General features: G+C 45.2%; 1 protein-coding gene across 9 annotated transcripts in view; it reads right to left on the reverse strand.

The window, feature by feature from the left end:
* LRFN2 (leucine rich repeat and fibronectin type III domain containing 2) overlaps positions 1-27,379 on the reverse strand; it is a 685,481-nt gene that overhangs the window by 259,074 nt on the left and 399,028 nt on the right. For 3 of the 9 annotated variants that reach the window (XM_068232725.1, XM_068232727.1, XM_068232728.1), the window contains one exon: positions 9,582-9,683. The exons of 5 other annotated variants lie outside the window; for them this stretch is intronic. The gene's annotated coding sequence lies outside the window, so the exon portion shown is untranslated. Of the gene's footprint in view, positions 1-9,519; positions 9,684-27,379 lie in introns of all 9 variants that reach the window. One more of the 9 variants, XM_068232726.1, reaches the window with a different exon arrangement.

A 27,379-nucleotide genomic window follows, 5' to 3' on the forward strand; every position in this document is an offset into this window, starting at 1 on the left:
CAACCAAACACTCATTCTTAACCCTAACTAATTCAGCACTCATGCCTAACCCTAGCCAACCCCACACCCATGCCTAAACCTTACCAACCCCACACTCATGCCTTACCCTAACCAATCCAGCACTCATGCCTAACCCTAGTCAACCCCACACGCATGTCTAATCCTAACCAACCCAGCACTCATGCCTAACCCTAACCAACCCAGCACTCATGCCTCACCCTAGCCAACCCCACACTCATGCCTAACCCTAACCAATCCAGCACTCATGCCTAACTCTAACCAACCCAGCACTCATGCCTAACCCTATCCAACCCAGCACTCATGCCTAACCCTAACCAACCCAGCACTCATGCCTAACCCTGACCAACCCAGCACTCATGCCTAACTCTAACCAACCCAGCACTCATGCCTAACCCTATCCAACCCAGCACTCATGCCTAACCCTAACCAACCCAGCACTCATGCCTAACCCTAAACAAACCCCTCACTCATGCCTAACCCTAACTATCCCTTTTTCCATGCTGCAAACCTGCCAGTATCCGCGCGGGATATGGAGGCTGTTATATGTATTTCCTTTTGAACAATACCAGTTGCCTGGCAGTCCTCCTGATCCTGTTTCTCTAATACATTTAGCTATAGACCCTGAACAAGCATGCAACAGATCAGGTACTTTGACTCAGGTTTTACTGTTTTAGCCATATGCTTGTTCCAGGGTTTTGACTCAGAGACTACTTATGCCACAAGATCAGCAGGGCTGCCAGGCAACTAGCATTGTTTACAAGGAAATAAATATGGGAGCCTCTCACTTCGGGTTCCCTTTCATTTAGTTTGATGTCAATAGAGGTGAGACAGAATCTCTTCACCGGGGATGCCGCTATAAAGCCCTCCCCCACATTGTGCAGTAGGGAGTCTTATTCAGATTTAGCGGAATTTAAATTTCTGATCAGATTTCAATGGGAACACCACATTAACCCATCTTGGTAGTTTAAGCCTAATAACAGAACTTGGAAGCATTGTACCAATCAGAGATTGCAGAGTCAACACGAAATCATTTGGCCAATCAGACAAGGTAAAAAAATTACCCCCCCCCCCCCAAAAAAAAAAATGGCTCCATGGAAATTGGAGTACTGTGGAAATACCACATTAACGCAACTCTATAATTTTAGCCCAATCACAGAACTTGGAAGCATCCCCTTCATCACATAAAGTGCAGACATGAATGCTAACATTGGTGTGCTAGCCGACCTTGGACTATGGTGAATTGCTGTCGCTTTTGCATCCAGGCTACGCACCCAACTTCAAACGGTTTGCCTCTCCCACACCCGACATTGTACTATGTAGCACTGGGGTGCTACCGGGGCTGGATTTACCATATGGCACTATAGGCTTGTGCCTACAGGCACCTGATGATGGAAAGGCGGCTCACTCTCCTACCCGAGTGCCTCTCTCCTTTCCTATGCACAGTCCTGATGAGAGTGTAAATGAGAGGTTACTCTCCCCGTCTCCCGGCTCTCTGCAGTGCATTCTACTATCCATTTCTCCCTTCAGTCAGAGGTACCTTTAGCTACTTAAAGCCAATGGGTACCGGATTAAAAAAGAAAAAGTCAGATACTCACCTAAGGAGAGGGAAGGCTCGGTCCTAATGAGCCTTCCCTCTCCTCTCCCGGTGCCCTCGGTGCTGCGCTGGCTCCCCCGTTCGCATCCGCCGCTGCAGGAACTTCGGAGGTCTTCGGGAGCACTCGGGCTTCCGAAGACGGGCCGCTCCATACTACGTGCGTGAGTGCGTCATAGAGGGCGCTCCCGCATGCATAGTATGGAGCGGCCGCGTCATCGGGAGCCCGAGTGCTCCCGAAGGCTTCCGAAAGCTCCCGAAGGCATGCGGAAGTGGCAGTATTTGACCAAACTGGTCGAATACTGCCACGGGGGATCCTGCACGGGACCAGGTACCGGGAGAGGAGGGGGAAGGCTCATTAGGACCGAGCCTTCCCTCTCCTTAGGTGAGTATCTGACTTTTTATTTTTTAATCCGGTAAACATTCACTTTAATACTGAGGTTCTTCTAGCTACCTAATACTTGGGGGCACCTCTAGCTACTGAATTTTGAGGGTACTTCTGGCTACCTAATGGTAAGGGACTTCTGTAGTTACGTATAAAAGGCAAGGGGAGTAAGGGAGACGTGATAGCTGGGCCAGCCAGCACACTTACGGTATGGAGGGCGAAATCTAGAGTACCAGGACATCTGTGCCTATAGGCTCCTGTGAGGTAAATCCAAGCCTGGGTGCTACTAAAAAGTATTGCTGGAGAAACACGAGGTACATTTTTATATCGAGATCAAGACCAGGGGGAAAAATAATTTTTCATAGTGGCCAATGGCCAAAAACCACTTTGTTTGGATTTTACTGATGTTGAGTAAATTTACCCACACGTTCTGTCCCTCGGACTTCCATGACTGTAATATGAACCTCAGCGGGTCTAAGGGACAGGAAGTGAGGAATAATTTAAAAAAAATGAGGTTACTAACACATCCTCCTCCCCAACACAATTTTAGGCCTTGCAGTGAAGGTAATTCTTCCCAATGTGACACAAGTAAAACCACAGCAGAGCATGCAACCCCTTTCCACGTTGACCCAAAACAATTTTTTTTTTTTTCGTTTGTTGGGAAATAATTACAAATGATCTGAAGAGACCGCGTGCATCCGTAATACTCCCCCTCCACCTCGGACTGCAGTCCTGCCAAGTTAATAATAATTTGTTTGATAAATGAATTTATTCTGGCTTTGATGTGTGTACACTTATTAAGAAGCCATAATTGATGAGCTGCTTTTGCGTTTAACCCCTATAATGTAATTGATTGCTCCTATTAAAGTGCACGCGGGGAGGGAAAACGCGAGTTTATTTCGGTCTAGGACACACACTATAAAATATCATTTAGTAATTTATTTTCCATCTGAAAATGTTTATTATGCAACCAATCATTGTGACACCGCGCTCCAACTTTTTCAATGGTTGGAGAGGAAGATAATTTATATTCACGCCACCTTCTTCGCGTTTTCCCTGAGAAATGTTGTTCCACGCCAGGCTGGGAAGATTGTAAATGACAAAAGATTGCACAAAAAAGCAATTGGAATTGTTGTAGAGAGAAATAAAAAAAAAAAAAAAAAAAAGATTCTCTCGCTCAAAATCATTTCTGATGTATTAAACGATATTCATGATTTGTAAAGTGTTTGTTTATAGAAAGAAGAAAGTTACACAGTTCTTACTGAGCTGATTTTTTTCTGTAGCAATGTATACAGCAGGGAAGGTTTAGAAACTCTCTATGGCTTCTCGCTTACTAAAATTGGCACGTGTTTTTCCATATCACGCTAACCGACGCACACCCAATGATAAGCAAGGGAGGTGGTTCACGGCAGTTCACATTCAGTGCAATGTTTCATTCACGACATGTGCAAAAAAAATTAGAAAAAAAAGCCTATGGCATTTTTCAGCGAAGCAGGTCGAGCGCCAAAACTAGGCGCCGTCGTAGCAGCACTATACCGCCTTGGCGGTAACCCTGATCTACAGTCAGGGCGCAGCTCAGAGTGGTGACTCAGACCTACGCTCAGGCTAGCCGTCGAAGGCTCTATGCAGAGCAATGCGCACAGCAGGTGTTACAACTCACCTCCCGGAGGATCCCGACTTCGGCTGCCTTTCTTCTTCCGCTCCTCCGAGGCTCTGCTTCCCCCTGGGGAGATCCCCATCTGTTGTCATGACAACAGCCGGCAATCTCACTTTAGGGTTACAGCGCCAACCGGAGGACTGAGGGAAAACTGCAGCACTGGAGCCCAGGGAGGTGCGTAAGTGCTGGGGCTGCTGCAGACTCTCTGCTGGTATGATTTTTTTCATGATTTTAGGGTCTAAAAGCACATGAAAAAATTGTACCGTTTTTAGACCCTAAAATCAGAAGAAATCATACCACCCGGGAGGTTATAGTGAATGGGAACCGCATTTAAAAAGAGACAGATACTTACCCAAGGAGAGGGAAGACTCTGGGTCCTATAGAACCTTCCTGCTCCTCTCCTGGTCCTCTAGTACCGGTGCTGGCTCGCCCGGTAGCAGTGTTTGACTAAGTTAGTCAAATACTGCTTTACCTGGCCGAAGTAGGCTTCAGAAGTCATCAGGGAGCCCGAGTGCTCCTGAAGAAGGGCGGCCCTGTACTGCGCCTGCGCAAGCACGCTCTCTTGCACGCTCACGCCTGTGCAGTATGGAGCCGCACGTCTTCTGGAGGACACGGCTCCCGAAGACTTCCAAATACCCTTTTGGCGGGGGATTAAAACGGGGGGGGGGGGGGGGGCAGCACAGGATAGAGAGAACCGAGAGAGGAAACAGAAGGCTCTATACAACCCAGAGCCTTCCCTCTCCTTAGGTAAGTATTTGCGTCATTTTTTTTTAATGTGGTTCCCATTAACTTTAAGGGTAATAACTCCTCCCTCTGTGTTGCTACAACTCGGAATAGTATTTAACGCCACCGGGGATTTGAGCAGGAGCAGGGTGAGTTGTCAATCGGCTCACTCTGTGCCCAGCTCACTGGCAGCGTACTAACAGGTATGCTTTTTCAGACACCTCATGCGTTTTCTGCATTGTGCTGTTGTGGACACATGCAAATGTATCTTCATTTATGAATGCACACGGGTTCCACCAGCTTGAATTGAAAAACAAGTTGCGCTTGCTATGTACACTATGCGTGATCGTGCTGCGTAGCGTGCCTTACTAGTTACGTGGGCTGCTTACATAGCAACTCGGGCTCCTTTAAATGCCGGGTGCTGCTGTGAAGTATCGCGACCGTTATACTTCATTAGTGCGGCCGCTACGATGTTAATTAACATAGTTACCATAGTAACTATGTGTAGCGTACATGGCGAGTGCAACTTGTTTTTTAAGTCACACTGCTGGAGCAGCGCTCTATAGTGAATCAACTCCCTTGTGTGCTGACATTGGCTATAGTGGCAGTAATGAAAGTTATTGTGTTGTACCATAGCATCTGTACTATACACCTTTAACCCCTTTAACATTATGGGCCTGATTCACAAACCGGTGCTAACAGTTAGCACGCTGGTGAAAAGCCCTTTATCATGCCTAAACTCAGTTTAGGCATGATAAGTTTAGGTGTGATAAGTTTAGGTGTGATAAGTTTAGGCATGATAAGTTTAGGTGTGATAAGTTTAGGCATGATAAGTTTAAGCACCAACTGGGTTAGCACCGCAGTGCACAGCTGATCAAAAGTTTTGCGCTAGCAAAGTCTGGTGCACTTCGCATAGAGTTTAATGGCGCAGCTTTGCGTACGGGACTTTGCAAGCGAACTAAACTTATCTAAACTTAGCATGCCTAAACTTATCACACCTAAACTTATCATGCCTAAATTATCACACCTAAACTTTCTTTTCACCAGCGTGGTGCAATGGTTATCATGCCTAAAGTCTCTAACTGGGTTAGCACCGCTTTGTGAATCGAGCCCAATGATTCTTTCCGGATTCAGACCGTAGAACCTGGAAAAAAACATGCTGGATCTACAGCAGTTCCACAACCACTTACTTCCCTGGCTCCAGCACTGCAGTTTTCCCTCCATCCTCCAGGTGGTGCTGCAACTCTATTGTAAAGTGAAATTGTTGGCTGTCGTCATGATGACAGCCGGTGATCTCACCAGGAGGGTGCAGAGCCTCGGAGGAGCAGAAGAAGAATGGCAGCCGAGCTTGGGATCCCTTGGGAGGTATGTAGAAACGCACGCTGCGCGCAAGCTCTGCACACAACCTCCGGGGGGCGATGGCTACCCCGAGCATAGGTCGGGATTACCGCTCTGAGCTGCCGTTTTCCGCCCCGACCCGACCGGGATTACCACCAAGGAGGTTAATCTGAAATGTCACCCTAGATCCTCCAGCTTCCAATGCCAGTTGGGGCAATGGTAGTGGTAGTGGGGTGGGGAGAAGTGTAGAAGTCCTAGTAGGACTTTTCCAGTTCAAATACCCAGGGCTCTGAGCCTAGTGCTCCCCCCACCTTACTGTGGTCCCCAGGGCCCCTGCAGAGTTTTCAGTATATGGAGAGGGACTCACCTGTCCTGGCCGGTGTGCTCCTCCATTAGGCTGCACATTCTTATCTTCTTCATCCCTGCTTATCGCAAGTTATCAGTGAGCCGGCAGCATATTACATAATAACATGCGCTGGGTCACAGAAGAGAGGTGCACTTGCGAGGATGAAGATGGGAACACATGACTTATGGAGGAGCACGGCAGCTGGGACAGGTGAGTCACAACACTGCCAAAAAGTTTACAGGGGCTCCTGGGACCAGAATACAGTTGAGGAGAGACTGGTGATGGACAGGAGTGTTACAAGCAGCTGGCTGGGGGGCCCTGGCAGTTGGTAGGGGGATTTGGCAGACACAAAGCACCACCTATTGCCACTCAGGGGGGGGGGGGTGTAAGTCTGTTGGGGGGGCATGTCAAGGGGCCCACAGGTTAATTGTGTCTGGGGGCTCCATTGTACCCAGTCCTGCCTCTTGATGCCATGGCAACCACTCCAAAATTTCATTTTCTCATTTTCATTTCTTCCCTGTTTCCCTCTTCAGTGAGCGTCTCTTTCATGTAGGTAGGACTGTTCACGCCTAGAGGTATCTTGGCATGCCAAATGTCTGTTTACAGCCTATGTGCAGCACTCCCAATTCACTTTCCTTCCCTTCCAGTGTATCCCTTTCCTTTCCCAGCTGAGGTAGACAAAAGAAAGGGATGTTAGTGATGTTTTGTTGCAATGTTTGTAACGTGCATAATAGATATCTTGGAGAGTAAAGTGTTGCTTTTTTAACTACAAAAATAGAATAACGCCGTCTTTAAGCTTTACGCAGTAATTCGGTATTTTGTTATGTGAGAGAGAATAGCGTGCTGGGACCTCTGAGATCTGCGGCACAGTAGTGCACACCATAAAGATAAATTATCCAGAAAACGCGTAGTGAGCATGATTCATAGTAATGCAGATGACATACAGGTACGGGGTAGCGAGATGGTATTTATCTTGGTTAGCTAGAACTGCAAAAAAAGGAGGCATCACTTTCTTAAATCCATACAAACAAATAACCCTCATCTCCGACCGACCCCGGCGAATGCAAATTTACATTGTGCTGCCCTGGATTGTAAATCATCGCAGTCTACCTTACAAGATATTCGCACGGTCTGGAAAAGGTCAGTGTATTCATTTTACTCCTGTACCCTATATGTAACTTTATTTGCATTATTTATATATTATTATAATGAGTGCAAGTGCATAGCAGTGCCATTTATTTTCCTAAATATCACATCAATTATTAATCTAATTATATACATATCATTTCCACAATGCTTTCCTGCTGTTTCATACTGTAGAACTGATCTACTTCTCCTAATATTACGCAAACCAACATTTACAGAGATACCTGTTCAGATCAAATAGCAATGAGTCCCTTATAAGGACATTTCTAAAGCTCTTCAAATCTTTTTGTTTTTGTTTTGTTTTGTGTGTCTTAGCTGGGAATTGAAGTGGGTGTGGCTGTACATGGGCTGTGAAGAAACAATTGGAATCCTGATGCACCTTTGGTTGTATACAGTCCATCTGGTATGGAAGTGTTTATTCTCACTTTGAAACTCTTTTTGGCAATCAGACCACTCCCAAACGAAGGTCCCAGCTGTACACAGGAGTAACGACACAGATGATGAGAATGGACGTCGGATGCACACACATGCATAGTGGCTTGTGCTAAGATTGGCTGTGTAACGTCCAGGGCTGGATTTAGGCCAAGGCGAGCTGTACTGAAAGAGGGGGAGTGGGAAAGGGAGGGCTTAAGGGAGTCATCAGGCTACCTATACTAGAGGGAAAGAGGGGAGGGGTCATCTGGCTACCCAGTGGCGTAGCTAAGGAGCTGTGGGCCCCAATGCAAGTTTTACATGGGGCCCCCCAAGCACTCTATACATAACAATTCATACGGTGCACCAAAACCTGCCAATGGCAACTACAGTGTCAGAGGCGCAAGAAGGGGATGGGGAACAGTTTGTTAGTGATCACTGCTATTCAAAGTATCTATAGAAGTGATTATTACCAGCACAGGACCAATAAAGAGCTAATACTGCAGTTGAGGGAGGGCCCTTTGGGGCCCCTCTGGCCCAAGGGCCCCGATGCAGTGACTATCTCTGCACCCCCTATTGCTACGCCCCTGTGGCTACCTACACTAGAGCGAAAGGGGGGAGGGGTCATCTGGCTACCTATACTGGAGGGAAAGAGGGGAGGGGTCATCTGGCTACCTATACTGAAGGGGGGTCATCAGGCTATTTATGCTGAAGGGAAGGGGGGGAGGGTTCATGTGGCTACCTATACTGGAGGGAATGGGATAGGGATCATCTCGCTACCTATACTGAAGGGGAGCGGCTGGTGACATTGGCCTTGGGCGGTAAAGAGTACAAATCCGGCCCTGGTAATGTTGGCTTTATCTCAGCATTTTGGTCTCTGGTATTTAATCAGTGCATAGGAGGTATTAGGGTAGTGTCTGGCAGCAAATGGGTCATGCTAGCTTTTGGGGGGCTAAATATTGCACTGAATAGATGAAGGAATGTGCGTAGGAAATTAGGCGTTTAGAGTTTAGGAGGAAGGTGTCAGTCAGGCAACCAACCACTACAGACAGGTGGAGATGCACAAACCCGACTCCACTCAGGTGTCCAGGCCAGCTGGATGCGGTTGGGCTCTAAACAAACATGACTAAAAGGTTCTAGTGGTGGTTGAACCATGATAAACCAATTAGAACACCCCACCAGAGGAGGGGGGTAACACAAAGGAGATAAAAGGCACCCAAGGTCTGATAAAACTGTGTTAAAAAGAGAAACTGTAACCAAGAATTGAACTTCATCCCAATCAGTAGCTGATAGCCCCTTTCCCATGAGAAATCTTTTCCTTTTCACAAACGGATCATCAGGGGGCGCTATATGGCTGATATTGTGGTGAAACCCCTCCCACAGTGTGATGTCAGGACCATGGTTCTAACATCACACTGTGGGAACCATGTTGTATTGTGGAGAATAACAGCTGTTTACAGCTGTTTCCAACTGCCAAAAAAGCAAGCAGCATCTCCTTCTACTGACATCACCTGCCAGCAGTAAAAATGTCACCATGTGATAAATGTCAGAATGTAAATCAGGGAGAGAAAATATTTTACAATGGGCAAACACTGACTAAATCATGTATACATAATTGTAAAAATGAAGCACTTTTTATAATGCTAGTTTCCTCTATAAAAAAAACATTTAAATAGAAAAAAAAAGGTAAGGTGGCTCAAATAAAGACAAGTTTGAATAATAAATAATAACAAAAATGTATTATGCACTGGCAGCACGTTTGTGGGTCCCTGCCCACTTTTTCTGGTCGAATAAAGTGTCAGATTACTGTGGGCCCGAAGAAGTGGGCAGGAACCCACGAAACATGTTGCTACTTTTTTCACTTTTTTTCTTTTTAATTGCTTTTAACAGTTTTATCATACCTTGGGTGCCTCTTTCCTCCTTTGTGTTACAGACAGGAATAAAATTCCTAGAGAAAGTCTACCTCTTTCCTTATTATCCAATGCAGCGGTTCTCTTTTTTTCCCCTAGAGTTGGTCTTCAGCTGTTCTTCCCAAACGCCCAAGTGCCTGAAGTCTGTACAGCATCTGTCAGTCAAGTGTCAAAATAAATACTTTAAGAATGCATTTTGGTCACAGAAACAGCCATTAGCTGCCTCTACAGCATGAATTTATAGAAAGAGAACCAGCGATTATTCTGCATTGTAATGTCCTCCAGCTGTGCCAACCTCGTATGCAAACCATTTTTACACTGTTCTGGACCCATAAAAGAGTTTGTAATCTGTGCTCAACATCTTTTCAACACAGCAGAAAGGTATTGTGTATGGCTCTTTCGTTATCACATTCAAAACACACACACACACACACACACACACACACACACACACACACACACGCACAAACACACACACACACACTCTCACACGCACACGCACACGCACGCACACGCACACACACACACAAACACACACACACGCACAAACACACACACACACGCACAAACACACACACACACACACACACACTCTCACACACACACGCACAAACACACACACACACACACACACACACACACACACACACACACACACACACACACACACACACACGCACAAACACACACACCCACACACCCACACACACACACACTATACATATCTATGTGCACGGCACCCTAGTAGAATATGGCATGTCTTCAAACCACAAAGCTTCCCAGTCAAGTCAGCAGGTGGCGCTTTGATCCCATATCAGATCTACATGCGTTAAAGGATACTTGAGATAAAGAATTAAGAAGAAAGTACTGTATTTTTTGGGCTAAAAGACTCACTTTGGGGGGGGGGGGGGGGGGATCACTGCATCTTATTGTCCAAATGCAGAGAGTTCCTGATTTGTGAACGCCTGCCAGTACGAACCTCCAACCAGCCACAATGTCGGGGACTCCCGGTACTGTACCCATGCTGAGGAGGACACAGGGGGACAAATGGAGGACACAGGGGGACACAAAGGGGCATAGAAGAGGACACAAGGAGGACAGGGGCGAACACAAGGGGACAGAGGAGGAAATGGAGACACAAGAGGTACAAGGAGGCATGAGGTACAAAGGGGTCATAATCCACAAGATGCCTCTTCACCTTGGATGCACCATGTTTAGTATATATATTTTTTTCCCCTGGTTTTTGTCCTCTAAACCTAGGTGTGTCATATGGAAAGGAGCGTCTTATAGTCCAAAAAATACAGGTAGGCATGCCTAAATTCAGTGTTCTGTTGCTCAGAATCACCAAAATTGCTAAACTAAATTTTGGAGTGTCCCGAACTTTTTACAAAGCATAGTTGACAACTTTTCATGACAATTGATTTTTTTAGGTTACAAAAAAAAAAAAAAGGAGGACTGTAAATGCAAGTACATACCCTGACGGATACAGTTGGAAGTAGACTTGGGAAATGAGGAAAAGTGTCTACTAAAATACTGTAATTTAATGAAAATAAATTTTACTAATATTAGGCAAATGGATTTCAATCTCCTACTCCTTTGACCCGAAGGTACATTGTTTTTGATGGAAAAAAAAAGAAATCAAACTAAATAACACAGCAACAAAAATGTAAAAATCAAAACAAAACATAAAAATCACTGTATTTCTTATAAGGGCAACTGAAGTGAGAGGGATAAGGAGGCTGCAATATTTATTTCATTTTCAACAATACCAGATGCCTGGCTGCTGATCATTCATGCATTACATTTAAATCACACACCTGAAACAAGAATGTGGCTTATCCAGTCAAACTTGGGGCTTTTATCACACACAGTTTAGTGAATCAAACTCTTAAAGAGAAACCAAGGTGAAAATACACTGATGAGATAAACAATGTATCCTCCTACTGCTAAAAATTACTTTTTTTAAGTATCCCAGGGTTTTCTTTTATATTTAAACATTCACAAAGCAGGTTGAATGTTTTACAGTCTCAATCAGTGGCAGCCTATTAAGTGTCTCAGAGTAAGAAAAAGGTCAATAGTTCATGTAATTTGTCTTTCCCTGCCCTTAGTTGTACTCTGCCAGGAAAACTTTTATGGCTGCTATCTGCTTATCAGTAAGGTTTACTATATTCCCAACAAGGTACCAAAAAGACAGAAGCTGTCACTTCCATGACTAGAAATGAACATTTTCAGGCAGCAAAATAAAGCAAGTAAAACAGCCTGGTTATTAATATGTTTTGTACTGTACATACACATGTTTATCTCATTATGTCACATGTCGCCTTGGGGTTCACTCAAGTCAAACATCTGATCTGCATGCTTTTTCGGGGCCTATGAATAAAAGTATTAGATGCAGAGGATCAGCAGGATGACAGGCAATATGCATTGTTTAAAAGAAAATGAATATGGCAGCCTCCATATCCCTCTCCATATCCCTTTAGGCTACTTTCCCACCAAGACGTTGCGTTTTAGGGGACGTTATGGTCACATAACGTGCCCCTAACGCAATGGTGGTGTTGAAGTTGGACGTCAGATTGAGCTGCGTTATGTGGCTCTCAAAGCAGCCGCTCCAGGTTAGTGATACGAAGTCTGGATCTTTTTAAGGATTCGGATCATTGGAATCGGATCATTGAAAAGATCCGGATCTTTGGACCGAATCATTTGAATCATTTTACTAGGGAAGCAGACTGGGTGAAATGACTAGCAGGACAGGACTTTCCCTGCACTGTACATTCTGTATGTTTCTGTTTCTTGCAGACAGACATCCACTGTGAACAGAATCTTTCATTGTGCTAATCCGGATGATTCGACTCACAAAAAAGATCCGGATCAAGTAAACTATTCGTTCATGATCCGGACAACACTACAGTCCCACCAGGAGTCACCACAGTGCAGTGAATATTAATTAGTCATGTGGCTGGCGCAGGGGAGGAGGGGAGACCTCCTCCTCCAACATTACTGAGCATGTGCAAGCAGTCTAAAGCTGCTTAGCCGAGTATAACGTACAGCATGCAGCACTTTGTTTAAACGTGCTGCGTTACTATATAATGCAATGTGTGCACTGTGAAACAGCACATTGATTTTACAGTGCTGTGAGTTAGGCTGTTTACTGGCTGCTGTAACGTGGGGCTTTAACGCCCCACTGTGAAACCAGCCTAAATGGCCATTAGAGATGCCCAGATCAATGAGAGGCTATTAATGTTGGCTTGCATACACATTTAGTGCAAATTTTAAGCAAATGGCCCGGTCAGATGCATTTCCTGCTGAATTTGATGTACCCAGTTGCAAATTTAATACAATTTTAATCTCATCTGCATGTAAGCCAATTGTTTTTAAGCTTCTCATTAACCATTCTGTTAGCTGTAATACACTCAATTATGTATTTAAATTTGATAAAAATAAAAAAAAAATAAAAAAAACACAATGGACCTCTTATTCTATTTTGTCTCTTTCTCTTTGCTGCCATCATTTCTCGCCCCTTCTAAACCTTGTTTTGCAATATATTATACAGCTCCATTAAGCTATAGTAGGTTATTTATGACATGTCAGCTCCCATTACTGGCCTTTTTTGTTTTGTATTATTGATGTTACTCTTTCCTGGGTGAGATTGGACATGATCTAATTACGTGTCGTTGTTATTTATTTTAGTGTTAAGTGGCCTTGAAACCTAGTATGAATTTATGCTAATCCACTGGATTGTTAAGAGCTGATATCAGCAGCACCAAAGATATCTTGGGATGGCAGTGTTCTTCGGGAAAAGAAAAAAGTATTACAGCGCATACACACGACAGATTTTTTTAAACTACGGGTCGTCAGACCCGCCAGCAGGGCAGGGCCAGTTCAAGTAACAATTGGGCCCCAGGGCAAAATTAGCCCCCCAACAGACACCCCCCGACCAAAAAGCGCCATTAGAGGCCCTTTGTTGAAGCCAAATTTCCCTCCTGGGCCCCTGAGCTGGCTGCTGACCCTCCCCCAATCACCTCCCAACTTAACAGACTCTGCAGAGTCCCTGGGGAGCAACAGTTAAGATGGGGGAGGGACACCTTGGGGGCCCCTACAGGCTCTAGGGCCCTGGGGCAATTGCCCATTTTTTCCTGTGGTAGCTCCGGGCCTGCAGCAGGGGGGTCGTTCTGACGACAGTTTGCATGTGAGTACAGGCTGTCATCAGACTGATAAGGCTGGTTTTTGACTGATACGCCGCTTTTCATTGTTTTGTGTTGTATATATATATATATATATATATATATATTATTATTGCATTTCAATATTTTGATTTCAACAAAATCATAAAAACCACAATAATAAAAAACAAAACAAAACTAGGAACTGCTGGCGGCTGTATTTCTGGCTAAAATTCAATACAACTCACCAATCAATTATAAAAAATACAAGCTCTGGCACCCTATACTTCGCCCTCGATGAACCTACAAATCCCTGCCCAACAGCAGCACGAATGTGCTGGATGGCCCCACTGTCTCCCTTACTTCCCTTAAAGATAACGTATATATAAAAAAAGTTCCCCTGGGGGGTACTCACCTCGGGAGGGGGAAGCATCATTGGGACCCTGAGGCTTCCCCTCCCCGGTAGCTAGAGATGAGCGTAAGAACTTAATTAAAATTTCGCGAAATGTCGCGTAATTAGTGTAATTACGATTATGGCCGTAAGTACATAATCGTAATGAAGAAGGATTTCGCGAAATTCCGCGTAAGCGTAATTTTCGCGTAATTTTCGCATTACAGTGGGTATTGCGAAATTACGTTTGCCTTGCATGCAACCGCTTGTAAGCGTAGTTACATAACTTAATTTCACGATAGTTCATATTACTGTAAGCGTTAATTTTCGCGCCGTTTTTCGCATTACGCATATAAAATTCGCCATGTAGTGAAAATTTGCCATGCAGACGAAAACGCGAAAAAAAATAAGCGAAAATTAAGCGAACTCGAAATTACGTTATGGTTTAAGGCGAAATTACATTATGAACGAAACGCGAAATTACGCGTTGAAAATTATGCTTACGGTATATTCAATTACAATTTAATGGCAATTACGCTACCATAATTTCGCATCGTAATAGCAAATTTCGCATGCGTAATTAAAGTAACGCGAAATTTCGAAAATTTCGGCTCAACACTACCTGTAGCTGCAGGCAGTCCAACGCTGGCTCCTCCGGAGTGACCCGGAATCCTCCCTCGACAAGCCCTAATAAATGCTGATTTATTTACCTTTCCTGGCTCCAGCGGGGGCACTATTGCGGATTTCCGCACGGAGATGGGCGAAAATAGCCGATCTCCGTCGGGTCTGCTCTACTGAGCAGGCGACTTGCACCTGTGCAGGAGAGCATCCAACAGCGATCGGCTATTTCTGCCTATCTCTGAGGCGGAGAGCCGATACTGTGCCTGCGCTGGAGCTGGGAAGGTAAATATTTACATCCCCGCTGTTCGGGGAGCTGTATCGCCGCCGCCATGGGACCGAGGAGGACGGGGGAACCTCAATAGGATCCGGAGGCTTCCCCCACACCAGGTGAGTACCCCCCCAAGGGGAGGTTTTTCTCAATACAGGTTTTCTTTAATACTGATTGTACCTCTGGCTGCCTAATATTAAGTGCTGCTCCCAGGTATTAGGTAGCTAGAGGTGCCCCTGACTGAAGGGAAACCTTGTCAGTGGAAAGGCGAGAGCTGGGTGAGTAACCTCTTATTTATGCTCCTCTTGGGACTTTGCATAAGGAAGATGGGAGGGAGGCACTTGAGCAGGGGAGTGAGCTGCTTTTCCATCATCAGGCGCCTGTAGGCATAAGCCTACAGTGCCTTATGGTAAATCCAGCTCTGAATACAAGACTACAGTGTTAACATTTTTGTGGGATGGTGCAGGGCTTCTTTAAGGTTAAGCTGTACTATGGAGACTATTTATTATAGGTGTCAGAGAGGCCTCCTCAGGGCTTAGCTAAGTCAGGCCTGGGGCACACCAGAAGAGTTTTTCTGAGCGTTTTGAGTTTTTAAATCTGCTGCTAATGTTATCCTATGTGTCTGTGCACACTGGAGCAATGAGGTTTTGTAAAAAACCCATAGCATTACATTGGGAAGAGCTTTTGAAACCTCTAAAAGCTCTTCCCAATGTAATGCTATGGGTTTTTTTACAAAACCTCATTGCTCCAGTGTGCACAGACACATAGGATAACATTAGCAGCAGATTTAAACACTCAAAACGCTCAGAGAAACTCTTCTGGTGTGCCCCAGGCCTCTGTTGGTAATTTTGGAGTGACAACCCAGCTAAACAGAAAATTGGATAAAATTTGAAAAGCAATAATGTTGGGAATTATAAGTATTGACTTTGGAAATCTATGCATTTCCTTGAAGTTCCTGTTTAAACTGCATTTTATCTTCTTCTTTGTATCTTTTTCAGTTTTACTCTTATATTGTCACCTTGGTTCACCACCATTTAATTACAACAACAACAATAACAACAAACCTTACAAAAGACGAGTATGTGGAGAACAAAGTGGATTAGCTGCATGTTGGTTTCAGACTTGTGATTCAGACATTGCTGCAGCCAAAAAGATCAGCAGGACTGCCAGGCAACTGGTATGGTTTAAAATGAAATAAACATGACAGCCTCCATATCCCTCTTAGTTTAGGTGCCCTTTAAAGTGAACGTTTTGCACATTTAATAATCAGATATATAAATGAAACGCGAACTGTGAATGATGGCAGGAATTACATTGTTAAGAGAAAGTGTGAATAAAGGATAGAGGGGGAGAAATGAGCAAATATCCAGCTCAGAACTATGTTCACTGCTCCCTTTACCTCCACTGTTAGAGTGTCACTGGAGCAAAAACAAAACAAAAAACATATGATATAATGAACTGTATGTGTAGTACGGATAATTGATAAAACATTAGTAGCAGAGAAAAGAGTCTCGTATTTTTATTTTTAGTTAAATAGCTTTTTTTAACATTGCATCATTCAATGCAATTTTACACACTACACTCTGCATTTTAATGTATGAAACAGAGCAGAGCTAATGACCCGTTGAACTCCCCTGCAGTAAAATCTTATCTGAGGTTGTCTTTCGCTGTTTCTTTGATGTATAAGTGCTTCCGTAAATAGTACTGCTCTCTGACTAAATTAGTCGGAGAGCTCAGAGAAGCTCTTTGGCATCGATAACAACTGAAGTTTCCTGTACGGGAAACAATATGAGATTCATTTCTTTGCCATTAATGTTCTATTTCTTAGCTGTACTACCGATGCAGTACAAGTCATTATAACATGTTTATTTTCATTTCAGATTCCCTTTAAGAAATGCCTTTCCATTTGGTCATAAAGCACAACTATATTATCTTTTCACTGTAAAGAGTAATTTTCTTCTCAATAAGCGGAGTTCTTTGAAATGACAGAGCTTCGTGCTGCTGTCTTCTATTGAAATCGCAGCACAGCTACGCTGATTATTCCTGCGCAGAGGGCCCTTCCTCGTAGGAATCCACAAGAGACGTGTAAAAATAGCCGGAGAGGCGAGGTAGAAAGGAAGTGGTCGGTGCCGCAGCTCATAATCGCATCTCAGAGAGAATTCCATCGCGTCTCACTGGCAGCGGCTCGCTGTGATGGATAAATAGCGGCCGTTCCCGCCTGACTGTCACAATAACGCTGTCATGTCACTGGCAATTCCCTGGTGTAGAGGAAGAAGAGAGCACACAGGCCGTCGCAGCTTTTCATCTTTACTGTTAGTTCCTAGGAAAATGCTCTTCTGCAATATTCCATACTGAGCAATCCAAAATTGGCCATACACTTATTAATTTTTCCCATCGATACCAGACTGATTTTAAAGAAACACGAGGAGACCTATGGGAGCTACCATATTTATTTTGTTTTAAACAATACCAGTTGCCTGGCTGTCCTGCTGATCTTTCTGGTCAGTTGGGTCTAAATCACACACCTGAAACCAGCATGCAGCTAATTTTGTCAGATTTGTCATAGACATTTCATCTGCAGGCTTGTTCAGGGGCTTAAAGTACTGGAGATAGAGGATTAGCAGGTCATCCAGGCAATGTGCATTATTTAAAAGGAATCATACATGTTAGCCAGGGCCAGTTCTAGCTACAATGGGGATCCGGGGAAAAAGTAACATGAGGGCCCCCTAGCACAGCCCCACCCCCACAGCAATTAATTCTCCACCCTGGGCACGGCTGCCAGCCCCTCCCCCCCCACACACACAAAGAAACACTACTCCAAAAGCATTGGTGGAGTCCCCGTTATTCTCCTTCTCATCTACCCTACAGATGCAGAGTGTCCACATAGCAGAGTCTTGTCTAATTCATGCAGGACAGAGGAGGCAGCACCGTACTCTATGCTCTAGACTTCCTCATTTCCTGCAGGCATAAATAGGGTCTCCATAGCTGGAGAGGAGGGGGGGGTCACCTTGGAGGGCCCTACAGGCTCTGGGGCCTCTGGGCAATTGCCCCTTTTACCTTTATGGAAGTGCCAGCCCTGATATCAGCCTCCATATCCATCTCACCTCCAGTTCCCTTTAAAGGAGAACTGTAGTGAGAGGTGTATGGAGGCTGCCATATTGATTTCCTTTTTAAGCTCCTTGATTGGCCGCCTTGGTCTCCCCTTCTCTCCGGTGGTCCAGCCGCTGTAATAGCGCAGGGAGGGGGGCCAGAGGCTATGTACTGTCACTGTCCTCTGCCCCCCTCCTCCAGTAGCATGTCCGCGCGCCCTGCTCTGCCCTTCTGCTGCCGCACTGCTTCTCCGCACTGATCAATGGGGAAGGATAAAGGCATGCACACAGACTCACGGAATAATGGTTCCACGAGCTGAAGTATCCTTCTATACTCTCTGCACTACCGCCGGCGGTAGTGCAGAGAATAGAGGGGAACGGCAGCGTTTGGATCCATTTGTAGGTGAGTCTGTGGCTGCTGAATTTATTCCTCCCTGCTGTGGACAGTATCAGTGCGGGGAGGAGGGGGATGCGGGAGGGGGAAGGATCTAGCCGGAGAACACAAGATGGCCCCTGCCATCCACAGAACTGTTCATATTTTACTGCAGGAGATTGACAGGAAGCCAAACGTGGACACTACAATACAACTGTTATGTAAGTAGAGCAAGTATTTATCTACTTACATATGTGGTTTTTTTTGGGGGGGGGGGGCATTTTATACCTAATAGTTGCTCTTTATTAATAAAATAATACTTAACATAATGTACCACCCAAAGAAAGCCTAGTAAGTGGGAAAAAACAAGGTATAGATCATTTTGTTGTGATAAGTAGTGATAAAGTTATTGGGGAATGAAAGAGAGGAGCGCTGAAATGTGAAAATTCCACTTGTCCAAAAGGTGGAAACAACCCCCAGACTGAAATGGTCCTCTCTTCTGCTCTATTGTGTAGATGTATGACCCATGGACAGAATTAGTGCCTGCACATGCCATGATCATGTTCCCGTGGCTAGCAGCGTTCTTGTGCAGGTCACAAAGACTTGAAATGTGCAAGCAGTGAACGCTCCTGGCTACTGGAGCGCAGTCACCAGATGCGTGCAACCAATTGATCGCAGCGGTAATTAAGTGAAAATAATTGGGCGTGCCCATTAAATTCTGCTATCCAATTCAATTAGGATTAATTGAATCGATCCATTTTTCAGATTGATCCCATTGATCTTATTGGATTGGCAAGTAGGAATGTGGCCCTTAAAAGGGAACTGAAGTAAGTGGTATACAGAGGCTGCCATATTTATTTCCTTTTAATCAATACCAGTTGCCTGGCAGCCCTGCTGGTCTATTTCTCTGCAGTAGTATCTGAATAACACCAGAAACAAGCATGCAGCTAGTCTTGTCAGATCTGACTTTAAAGTCAGAAACACCTGATCTGCTGCATGCTTGTTCAGGGGCTGTGGCTAATAGTATTAGAGGCAGAGGATCAGCAGGGCTGCCAGGCAACTGGTATTGCTTAAAAGGAAATAAACATGGCAGCCTCCATATACCTCTCTCTTCAGTTGTCCTGTAATGGGTACCACCAGTAATTTCCAATTGATCGGCCGTAGAATAGTACCATTATTGAGAACCTTTAAACTGTGTACAGATGCTAGATTTTTCTCAGCGAAGGTGATTATTTGTGATTGTCTCAGATAAACATACAATATCGATATGTGTGTTCTACACTATTGTTAAACATATCCTAATCTTTTCACTAATTGCCAATCACTGTTATCAGGCTATTGTTGTCCTTAAAGGAAGGGGGAGCCCCCCCCCCCCCCCTTCCCTCTTCATAGAACAAAACAGGCATAGAGATTAGCAACATGTCTGTACAGCAATCACTCCTTCAGCTGTCACCTGAAATCTGACTTTAATACTGCTTTAAACCAGCCGATGCTTTTATAGCCAACCTAAGAACTGAAAGTATCTTCAACGACTAAAGAGCCGGAAGATGCGAGATATTCTCTAACACGTATAAATCTGAGCGTTTTCTATTTCTTCTCAAGAGTGTCGTCAAAAAAGCGCCCGGAAATATACGAGCGCACAACAGGAGTAAATCTGCTGAAGGATCTCGACGAAAAGACATAAAAAGTTACATTTGCTGTCAGAGAAAGCATCTTTAAAATGTATGAATCCTATTTTTCTTAATTAAGTAGCACGGGTGACACTTTGAAAGCAGCGAGTTTCCTCTGCAACCTACGGCAAGAAAATCGCTTTATTTTATTATTTTTTTGTGCTACTTCTGAACAGAGAATATATATAATGAGAGCACGACTATCGCAGGAGATGTACCGAAATGCTGGGTAATACAAAACTCTGGCCATACTTCTGTAGTATTAAATAGTTTCTTCTCCCAAACAAGTCAGTGTAATTAAACTTCTGTTTTACATCCACGTCACACTCTTTTCTGCATATCTCTTGTACATTAAGGCTGCTTTCACAGTGAGACGTTACAGGCGCACGTTAGTGCAGCCTGTAACGCAGCGCACTGCACAGCAATGAAAAATCAATGGGCTGTTCACAGTGCCCACGTTGTGTTACATTGTAACGCAGCATGTTCAAACAAAGTGCTGCATGCTGTACGTTATAAGCGGCTAAGCCGCGTTAGACTGCTTGCACATGCTCAGTAATGTTGGAGGAGGAGGTCTCCCCTCCTCCTCCGCGGCCAGCCACATGGCTAATTAATATTCACTGCACTCAGTGACGAGCAGTGTTTACTTCCTGCAGCAGGCGCTCTGTGCGGCGATTGGTCGGCAGGACCACGTGATGCGGATCACGTGGTCTCCGCATTGCAAGGCACAAAAAAGGCGCACCAAGAGCTGCATAACGCGGCTCTTGGTAGCATCCTCCTACAACACCACCAGGCGTTGCGTTAGGGGCACGTTATGCGACCTATAAGGCCCCCTAAAACGCAACGTCCTGGTGGGAAAGAAGCCTAAAGCGGACCGGAACTCAGATATCCCTCTCTGCTCTAAAAGATAAGCAACAGCATAATAACCTTTAGGGCTCGTACACACTAGAGGCGTTTTTGGCCTTTTTTCAAGCGCAGGCGATTTTTAAAATCGCCCACAAAACAATGAATGTGTATGAAAAGGTTCATATCAGCGCGGTTCGTGAACTGTGCCTTCAGCAAAGCGGTGCCTGGATTATTTCTGGGGTGATTTTGCTATAATGGAAGGTACAGGAAAAATACAAAACGTTTACAAAATTGCTTTGTGCAGCAATTGCGTTCGCCTTTTTAAGAATAAAGACATTGGGCTTGATTCACAAAGCAGTGCTAACAGTTAGCACGCTAGTGAAAAGCCCTTTATCACGCCTAAACTCAGTTTAGGGGCTCGATTCACAAAGCGGTGCTAACCCAGTTAGAGACTTTAGGCGTGATAACCATTTTTATCATGCCTAAACTCAGTTTAGGCATGATAAGTTTAGGCATGATAAGTTTAGGCATGCTAAGTTTAGATAAGTTTAGATCGCATGCAAAGTCCCGCACGCAAAGCAGCGCCATTAAACTCTATGCAAAGTGCACCAGACTTTGCTAGCGCAAAACTTTTGATCAGCTGTGCACTGCGGTGCTAACCCAGTTGGTGCTTAAACTTATCACGCCTAAAAACTTATCACACCTAAACTTATCACACCTAAACTTATCATGCCTAAACAGAGTTTAGGCGTGATAAAGGGTTTTTCACCAGGGTGCTAACTGTTAGCACCGCTTTGTGAATCAGGCCCCAGGTGTGATAAGTTTAGGTGTGATAAGTTTAGGCAAGATAAGTTTAGGTGTGATAAGTTTAGGTGTGATAAGTTTAGGCATGATAAGTTTAGGCATGATAAGTTTAGGCGTGATAAGTTTAGGCATGATAAGTTTAGGTGTGATAAGTTTAGGTGTGATAAGTTTAGGCATGATAAGTTTAGGTGTGATAAGTTTAGGTGTGATAAGTTTAGGCATGATAAGTTTAGGTGTGATAAGTTTAGGCGTGATAAGTTTAAAAACCCACTGGGTTAGCACCGCAGTGCACAGCTGATCAAAAGTTTTGCGCTAGCAAAGTCTGGTGCACTTTGCATAGAGTTTAATGGAGCTGCTTTGCGTGCGGGACTTTGCGCGCGATCTAAACTTATCTAAACTTATCATGCCTAAACTTATCATGCTTAAACTTATCACGCCTAAACTTATCACGCCTAAACTGGCTTTTCACCAGCGTGGTGCAATCGTTATCACGCCTAACGTCTCTAACTGGATTAGCACCGCTTTGTGAATCGAGCCCATTGTATTTATTATTTTCCGGGTCAAAGAGTTCACTTCCTGACTTATGTCAGGGAGTAAATGAAAAAAAAACGCTCGGGAGAAGTGCTTAAAAAAGCACTTTTCACAAAAACGCAATGCCCACCCAAGCGCCGGGAATTGGAAAAAAAATTTGCGTCAAAAAAAGCCCAACGCGAACGTTAACGCGAGCGGAACGCAATGTGAATGAGCCCTTAAAGAAAAAGATTTATTTGTTACAGCTGATATAAATCCTGCAATAAATCTGCCGCGTGTCTACTTCCTGCTTTCATGGAGGCAGATATAGGGTTAACAAATTAGCAGCCATGGCTGTCACAGATGAAAGATTCAATTACAGTTGTGATTAGTCACAGAGGAGAGGGAATTAGACAGGCTAACCTCTCCAAACACATACAGGGTACATTTATCTATGTGTTCCTTTGTAAGAGTTCAGGTCCACTTTAATAAATAGTAGCTTGTTCAAAATACCTCTGAAGCAGGGGGAAAATCTGAATAAAAATATACCCAGGCTGAACAGTAGTTGTGAAATTGAGGCCATGCATAGGCGCGTGGGCATATGTGCTGAGCCTTACCCATGTTTCTGATCACTCCCAAGACGCTCCATGTGCTGTGTTCCTATGCAGGAAGGGGGTGTGGCGAGGACCACACTTGTAATGGCATGTAGCGGGCACGGGAGCTGCATAAACAATGGGATTGGTGTCGCTGGGGTTGAGTAGATCTGTCCGGTGGACCGCTTGCAGGTTGGGCATTGGGGGTCACCGGCTGCCGTACACATGCCTGATTGCCGGCTGAGGCGATCGTTATCGGCCGCCTCAGCCGACTTAAGTCAGGCGTGTGTATGAGGCTTAAAGGATACCCGAAGTGACACATGACATGATGAGATAGACATGTGTATGTACAGTGCCTAGCACACAACTGTGCTGTGTTCTTTTTTTACTTTCTCTGCCTGAAAGAGTTAAACATCAGGTATGTAAGTGGCTGACTCAGTCCTGACAGGAAGTGACTACAGTGTGACCCTCACTAATCAGAAATTCCAACTACACAACGCTTTCCTAGCAGAAAATGGCTTCTGAGAGCAGGAAAGAGATAAAAATAGTCAATAGTTCATAGATTTTAGCTCTGGCATACTTAAATGAATGTGTCATTGAGCAAAAAACAATAAAACAGTTAAAACATAAAAGTAGATTTAAACATAAAATAAAACTGTGGAATATCTTAAAAAGTCGTTTTTAGGAGAAGGAAGATAGATACAATTGTTTATTTCATTAGTTTATTTTCGCTTCGGGTGTCCTTTAATTCACGAGATAACACAGATAAAGATAATAAATAAGATACATTTTGTGTGAGAAAGAAAAGACGCAACAGTTTGTATCATCAAATATGGGTCAGGTCCGTCGCCTTATGTGGATCAAAGTGTCGGGAAAAGTCCAATACTTTGATCCCCTCCATTGAACTAGTGCTTGTGCAACGGATCAGAGCTACAGGGCACAAGCTGGCACTGACCCAGCCCTGAACCATTGGGTCACCTCCTCACACAGACCCTCCAGACCACCACGCCCAATCTTTTTTCTAGAAAGGGATTGGGAAGGGTTAAACATCTGAAGAGTCCCATAGATAACATTGGATCAGTCACCATATCGGTTTATCCATCAATCTCCGCTGCAGAAAATGGTGATTTTTTAGGTGTAGTGTAAATCTAGCCTGACAGGTACATCTAGAAAGAGCCAATCTGGCCCCAGGTATGGAGAAGACAGAAGTCCAAAGACTCCTTACATTGTTCCTTTGGTGTTGTTGTTAGTGCAAATCACTAAATAATTGCACGTTATGTGTGGCGGCAGATCAACAGATTGTCTGCTGTAACTTCATAATCTCCACTCTAATCTAATGTATGATCCTTATGTGTTTACTGGGTTTACTAATGTGAAGGAAGGGGATCAGGTCGTGTTGGTTTGCCATATGGCTTTGTTATCCGATTGATCCCAGTCTGTGTATAGGCACCACAAAACAATATCATACCTTAAGCCTTGTGCACACACTAGATAACCCTTGGCCAAGGCGATTGATTGGTGTCTTCACGACCCAGAATCCCATGTATATACAGTTGCCCAACGCTGCCAACGTGAATGACTTAACAAGCCCATTATAATCCTATTTACTGCACCACAGTAGTTAGGCTAGAGACCCACTAGATCATCCACAAGTCAAACCAAGGCAGCTGTCTAGGGCGTGGGGCCTGGAGGATGCTAGATTCAACTAAATCTTATAAAAAAAAAAACAGGTGACCATCAGTGGGAGGGGTGGGGGAGGGGGGGATTTAGGGTTCTTGCCTAAGGCCCCATATTAACTTAGTGATTTTCTGACTAGAGTGATTTCAGCTGAGCTTTTGGGATGCAGACGATGTCCCAAAAATTGATGAGAGTGCATGCAAGTAAACCCACAGGAGCATTGGGCTTTGGTCAAATTGCAATCGCGGGGCCTGCAGCATTTTTGTAGTAATATTGCTCCAATAGAAAGGATAGTGGTGCTGCACAATCGCTTTTGAATCGCTTTTTAATAGTGATTTTGCGACAACTTTGTGGGTGATTTTCTTGTTTTAAATAAAGTTTTAACCACCCTCAGAAACTCCTGAGGACGGAGCCCACAGGCTTTCAGTGTTTTGCCCCGCCCCCTTGCACAAAAGGTCATCGGCGCATCTCTTTTTGGACATAAAGACGCGCCAATTAACTTTTGTGCAAGGGAGTGGGGCTACGCGGTGGAAGCCGGCAGACATGGACCTTGGGTGACCCAGAAGGTAATTAAAACTCAATTTAACACAGGATAAAAAAGAAAACAAATTAAAAAAACAACAACTAAAATCGGAAGCACTGTACAATCATCGGCAGTAGAGTAGATTGAACAGTGTTTCCAATTGCACCACAAATTGCACCTGGAAAAGGCTACACAAAGCGCTTGCGCGATTGCAAGCGCTGCTCTCAGTGGGCCCCTGGTCTTGGTGTTTTAGCCTTCTGATTTTGATCTTCGCTACCAGGGGCATAACTAGAGGGGAGCAGTCCCTGCAGTCACAAGGGAGCTCAGAGCTGTGGGGGGGAGGGGGGGAGGGGGCAACTACTAACACTCCCTTCCTCCGATACAGGGGACTATACGACAGTTCAGGTGTTTTTGTGGCTACACTTGTTGTTGGTGTAAAGATAATGATGGCCACACTAGCAGGGGCATTGCTAGCCCCAAAGATTAGTGGCACGTGCCCCGGATTTGTTCTGGAGTGCCCCGGATGTTCCCCAGGCAGCACCCAGCATGGCACCACACAGCACGGCACCACAGCACCCAGCATGCCTTATACCCCCCATTGCTGTGTGCTGTGGTGCCATGCTGGGTGCTATGGTGCCTCTATGTAGGCATAGTGGGTGCTGTGATGCATGCTAGGTGCTGTGATAGCTTTATGGGGGGCATGCAAGGAGCTGTGGTTGTTATATGGGGGCATGTTGGGAGTTGTGGTGCCTCAATGAGAGGCCCGTGGGAGCATGGGGGGGGGGGGTCACTAGAAAGTCTGGGAATACTATGGGGGGACTGGCAGATAACCTGGCATCAGGCCAGCCCACCCAGCAGAAAGCCAGACCAGCCAGCACAGAAGCCAAGTAACTCGGACTAGTTATGTGATTTGCTGCATATTTTTTTTTTTTTTTTTTTTTTTTTGCATTAATGGAGAGGGGGCTTCATCCAACATTTTGCTAGGCAGGCCTACTCAGATCGCTGTCAACTTCATGTAAAGTTGACTCCATCCATGACCACACCCACATTTTGGTGCATGCCCAAAAGTGCCCCGGATCTCTTAGGATCCTAGCAATGCCCCTGCATACTAGTTTTATGAGTTTTATGGTAAGAGAAGGGGTGTGAACATTGTGGGGCCCAATCAAAGATTTGTTGGGGGCCCATGCACTGGCATAACAATAGGGGAAGCAGCCCCTGCCCCCCTGGGACCCGCTCGTGGCCATTTTAGGGGGGGGGCAGGAGGGGTCACAGCATGAGGGGAGAGCTTTGCATATCTGCGGGGAGGGGGGACAGTCCCCCCCTCCCTCACCTCGGGCTCTCCCCTCTGCGCTCCACTCCTGTATCTATATAAGTGGCAGCGGCGGCGGCGGCGGCAGCAGCAGCTGTAATTACCTCCATTCACCACCGGAGGTTGCCGATCTCACATTATGTGAAGCCCTTGCAGACCGGAGACCTCCGGCGGTGAATGGAGGTATTTATAGCTGCTGCTGCCGCCGCTGCTGCCGCTTAGATAGATGCAGGAGGGGAGCGCAGAGGGGAGAGCCCGAGGTGAGAGGGGGGACTGATATGCAAAGCTCTCCCCTCATGCTGCGACCCCTCCTGCCCCCCCAAAACGGTCATGAGCGGGACCCGGGGGAGGGGGCGCTCAAATTCTTGCAGGGGGGCCCGGGGACTTCTCGTTACGCCCCTGCGCCCATGAATTGTAGTTAAGCCACTGTTCGCTACTATGACGAGAGGTAATCATTACCATACAGAAATGCTGGGATTCAGTTGTCCGCAGGTCCTTGATCGTTAGAATCACTGCTGCATAAATCATGCCTTTTACTCATGGAAAGAATAGCAAACTTAAAAAAAAAACAAAAAAAAACTAACTTATAGTAGGTTCTCGCTCATTGAAGATGCAAAGAGCTGGTATTATGCAAATAACCGCTGGTTAAGCTTTTTTGTCTGCACTTTAGAGATGCATTGATGCTTCAGGCCTGGCTTATTCATCTTTGTTCTGTTTTGGAGCAGAGCTCAGTGGAGTTTTTTGGGGGGATTGTAGTTGAGAGAGAGACTGGCGGTTTTTCATCGCCTGGGCTCAGTGCAGGGCCCCGGGGCCACCCAGTGTGCCGCCTATGTGACGATCCTCTGATAACCACCACCCACCGCTACCTCTAAACTCATAAGGCACGGCACGACCCAGACGGCATAATCAGGACCCTTCACAGATATCCAGGGAGGCCCATAATATCTCTGCTGTGTCCTGATATCACCAGTGTGCATGCCTTCTGTGAGATTATCTACAAATAGAAATCACCCACTATCG

This window comes from Hyperolius riggenbachi, chromosome 4 (genome assembly GCF_040937935.1).
Source record: "Hyperolius riggenbachi isolate aHypRig1 chromosome 4, aHypRig1.pri, whole genome shotgun sequence".
NCBI classification, from domain to species: Eukaryota; Metazoa; Chordata; class Amphibia; order Anura; family Hyperoliidae; genus Hyperolius; species Hyperolius riggenbachi.